Source organism: Montipora capricornis, chromosome 9, assembly GCF_036669925.1.
Source record: "Montipora capricornis isolate CH-2021 chromosome 9, ASM3666992v2, whole genome shotgun sequence".
Taxonomy (NCBI): Eukaryota; Metazoa; Cnidaria; class Anthozoa; order Scleractinia; family Acroporidae; genus Montipora; species Montipora capricornis.
The window spans coordinates 13,081,155-13,086,154 of NC_090891.1; the positions used below are offsets into that span (position 1 = coordinate 13,081,155).

Consider the following 5,000-nt stretch of genomic DNA (forward strand, 5'->3'; position numbering starts at 1 on the left):
CTTTTTTTTTTCCTGCTAAAACAGATCATGAGACTTTGCTTCATATGCCTCGAGGAGGATATCAATCTCATAAAAACGGAGTGCTGTAAAAACTATGTTCATAAAAGGTGTTTGGAGCGGTAAGAAATACTTTTTCACGGGAATCATGGTAGCATTTTGAGGTGCCTAAGATGAGTCTTCATTTTTTTATTCATTCAGATGGATGAGGACATTAACACCGTCAAGCGCAAACTGTGCCATGTGCAGAAAGGCATTTCGTCAGCCACATGCAGAAGCACAAGCTGCTGACACGGAATTTATGACCCACATTGCGGCGGTAAGATTCAAAATTGGTTTTCTTCATTCAGTTTCATTCCGTACACAAAGAAATCAGTGTCTTTTGTTATTCTTAATTGCCCTTTCAGTAACTTATTTGTCGGCGTTCTGTCTTTCAGCTTTGTCCCGCTTTGTTGAATAGGGTTTATCTAGTTTGTAAATAGCATTTGTTCTTATTGTTTTTAAATACTTTAATTTTTTAAGTCCTTGCTTGTAAATACAGAGATTCTTATTCTTTGTAAATACTTTAACTTTTCAGTGGTTGCTCGTAAATACAAAGGTTCTGTTTGTTTGTAAATACTTTAATTTTAGTTCGCATTGTTTGTAAATACGAAGATACAAATATAATAGTTTTACTGCTTGAAAGTGAACGTGTCATTGCTGTTCCATCTTGCATGTGAGAAATAGTCACTCTTCCACTCGCTAACAAATAGTTGATGAATCTTTACCCGTAGCCAATGTTCATTTTGTAGCGCTGACTTCATAATACAACGAAGTTGACGGGAAAATTTCTTCTCGTTCGTAAAATAAAATGTTGGAACCATTAGCTCTCCAATTATGACCTCCATTCCATCTTCATCGCTTGTTATCTCAACTTTGCGAGAGCCTCCTTTATTCATCTTATCCCAAAGTTCATTAAGTAAGGTTACGATTTTGTTGTCCAATTGCAGTCGTTGCAAACGATTTGCCAATGCGTCCATCTCCAAAGCAAAAATCTGTTGTTCGATCATTCGGTTCATCTTTGAATTGAAATATTTTTTCCATTACCTTTATACACGTGTCCATTTCTGGGTGTGCGATAAGGATGAAAAGCAAACCGGTTTGACGGGATTATTCTAGTCTACATTATTAAGGCGACCCTTTGGTTTTTCTAACCAACCCTTAAACTTGTTTCAACTCGTTTGGCGATGACGTCAATGTCTTCTCGTTGTCAGCCCTTAAACTTGTTTCAACTTGTTTGACTGTGACGTCAGTGCCATCTCATTGGTTCTTAGCTACTCCATTATTCTTTCCCTATATAAGCGCGATACTATCCGGCTGGTTGGGCGGAACCGTACCACCAGAACAGACTACACTTCACTCCAAATAAAAGAAAAACAATATAATACAATTCAAACCAAATATATGACGTGGAGTTCATTCAAACCCCCTGCCGCCATCTTGAATATACCCTCGTACACCTACGTGGTATGCATCTCATTATAAACCCTAATCCAAAAACCGGTTTGGGTAGAATCTCCCACTGGCCGCCATTTTGAATAATTTCGCCTAGTCATTCCCCCTATACTACTCCTGACGAAATGATACACGATTGCATTATCTTCGGTACTAACTCGCCCAAGGTGAGAGAAAAGCGAATCAGTAAAGGGTCGGCACTAACACTCGTTAAGGCGGTGGAACTTGCTAGACCATTCGAAGCATCTCAAGCACAACTATCTACCATATCAGGCAGTAACATCATAACTCTGAGGAATCAGTTCACTTGGTACAAAAACAACACACGGGGAAAGGACCACAGGCGACCAAACCATCAATTTTCCAACCTCCAAGAGGAACACAGTGATGCGGAAACTGTGGGCGCTCCCACAATTCACTCTCCAACTGCCCAGCACGTGGTCAGACATGTCTGTACTGCAAAAAGCCAAACCACTTCGCTGAAGTCTGCAGATCAAAAACCCGAAGACAACGATTTCACTCCTTAGAACAAGCCGGAAGCCAAGCCCCACAGACATGCCCCGAATCAACATTATCCGCAGCATTTGAGTCGGTTGTTTTTTAATCAATCACCATAGCTGGCGTCTCGCGCAGAGATTCCAATCCTTATAGAGATGAAGTATTCGTATCAGTTAATCTACACCTTCCACAGGACACCCACAAGAACACCATCCTTAAGGCCAAGCTCGACACCGGTGCACAGGGAAACCTACCCCAATGCGGCTCTATCGGCGAATGTATCCTCACAACCTAGACGATCATGGAACTTTCAGACCAGGTTCCTTGTCATCCTCGGATGTCATCCTCACTGCCTATGGCGGCTCGCGAGTCAAGCATCACGGTATTGTTACCATACCTTGTTCATACAAAGGCGAAAACACCCGAGCACCCTTCTTTGTCACAGATATCCCAGGCCCAGCAATATTAGGCCTCCCGACGTCCACCGACCTGAAACTGCTGACACTTAACTTCTCTATAGAGGAAAGCATCACTACACCCCTTCACAGTACAGTTTCCAAAGAACAGCCCATTAAGGACAAACAGGACCTGATCAGTCAGTATCCCGAATGCTTTAATGGGGTGGGGAAATTCCAGGGCAAATACCACAAAGTACTTGACTGTAATATCCCCGCAGTTGTCCATCCCCCAAGGCGTGTGCCAATGAGCCTCAAAGACGACATCAAAAGAGAACTAGATGAGATGGTTAACAATGACATCATAGCAAAGATCAAAGAAGGCGAACCTACACAATGGGTCAACAGCCTTGTTTACCGCCGCAAGCAGAACGGGAGGTTAACGCAGCCATTGATAGATAGATTAGAGTCATTAAATTCATACAAATAATCGTTCCATCGTGCTCATCCTATGCAGTTTGCGCCCTAATGGTTGAATTTAAGAGGCAGCTTTATTCGCTCCAAATACGCTGAGCACCTCTAACACGCTATGCACTTGACTCTTAAATCACAAGCCTGAGTAACTGATAACAAAGTCTTGTTTCAGGTCAAGACTGAATAACCATCCACGTAAATTTTGCAACCCCTTTCCTATTACACTCCCCAGTTTTGCATGTATTTTTTAAGGATATTAGAATGAATGAATGAATGAATGAATGAGCGAACAAACGAGGGAATGAATACATGAATCAATCAATCAATCAATGAAGAAATTAATGAATCAATGAATGAACGGTCAAACAAACGAAGAAAGGAAGGAGAATAAAATTAGGAGTAAAAGGAGCAGTAGTCATACGCAGAAAATACGTTAAACACGGAAAACACGTTGATAACAAAGACCAAGTTATTCCTTTTACAAGCCTGAGTTATTGATAACAAAATCATGGACTGTAGCATACACAGTCTTGTTTCAGGTCAAGAATGATTACCAACATAAGTTTTGCAACCCCTTTGCTATTACACTGACTAAATTTTGATGTGTTTTTTAGGAGATTAGAACAAATAAATGAATGAATGAATGAATGAATGAATGAATGAACGAACGAACGAACGAACGAACGAACGAATGAACGAATGAACGAATAAACGAAAGAACGAATGCGTGAGTGAGTGAATGAGTGAGTGAATGAACCAACCAACGTATGAGCGAATGAACGAAGAATAATATTATTAGGAGCAGAAAGTAGTAGTCATTCACGGAAAATACGTCAAACACGCCAAACACGTTGATAACAGAGATAAAGATACTCTTGTTACAAGCCTGAGTTACTGATAACATGATCATTGACTGTAGTGACAGTCATGCCCTTCCGGCTTGTTATGCACACTGCGTATACTTTGCTTGGTAATGGCGTGTTTACCTATTTTTCCGTATCTAACAAGTATGGCAAGAAGAGATTAGTTCAGTGTTTCATCGGCTGCAGATGTTGATGGAGTGTTTTCAGTGTTTAGAGTATTAAAAGTGCACAGAGTGAATAGATTAACTGCTTTTAGATCTGCTGTTACCCCCACTATTCACCCAACTACAACGTCCTCCCCAATGTTGGCATTTTTACCGGGTTTAGCATGTAAAGCCTTTTAAGAATGAATCTAATTATTTTTGTTTTTTCGTTACTATTCATTATTATCACTTGTTTATTTTTTATAATAATTAATAATAATAATAATAATTATTATTATTATTATTATTATCATTATTATTAGTAGTAGTAGTAGTAGTAGTAGTAGTAGTAGTAGTAGTAGTAGTAGTAGTAGTAGTAGTAGTAGTAGTAATAGTAGTAGTCATACACGCCACATAAGTTAAACACGGCAAACACTTTGGCAACAGAGGAAAAGTTGTCGTTTGTAGGTGCGAGGTGTTAGTAGTGTGAAATAACTAATTCATTTTAAATATGTCAAATACGCTATACCAGGTAAATATTCCAGGTAGTTATTTAATATCTATTGCTTGTTATCAAGAGATCTGAGATTACGAGATTATGAGTGAGTACAAGGTTAGTTATAAGGCGCACTGCATCCACTTTGTTTCGTTAAGTGGTAACGGCGTGTTTCCCTGTTTTACCGTATCTAACATGTATGGCAAGATATTAATTCAATGTTCCAACTGTCACAAGTGTGCGACTAAACTGGTTAACTTTGCAGATATGTTGATGGAGTGTTTTCAGTGTTTAGCGTATTTCGCGTGTATGGCATGATTAAATTGCGGCCATCTACGGCAAACTGTTAATCTGATGGGAAATTTGACAATCGTTTTTTTTCCTTTGCAATTTCATAGTCATTTTCTTAAATCGTTGTCTCCTGGTGCGTTTCCCAGGACTGATTGGTTTACATTTGGCTAATTTTGACAATCGTCTTCTTGGACTTTCGACACCTCTCTCTTACAGGCATAAGAGGCGTTACATCCTTGGTGTGTTTCTTAGCTCTGATTGGTTCATCACTATTTTCTTGCTCGAACATTTCTTAAGTCGTTTTCTCCTGGTGCGTTTCCCAAGACTGATTGGTTTACATTTGGCTAAT

The 5,000-nt window shown here is 39.6% G+C and overlaps 1 long non-coding RNA gene across 1 annotated transcript in view; it reads left to right on the top strand.

Moving 5' to 3' along the window:
* Positions 1–37: 37 nt before the first annotated feature.
* Positions 38–5,000, top strand: part of LOC138016671 (uncharacterized) — a 310,549-nt gene continuing 305,586 nt past the window's right edge. Inside the window, exons 1-2 of the long non-coding RNA XR_011125862.1 lie at positions 38–119; positions 199–316. This is a non-coding gene — a long non-coding RNA (uncharacterized lncRNA). The remainder of the gene's footprint in view (positions 120–198; positions 317–5,000) is intronic.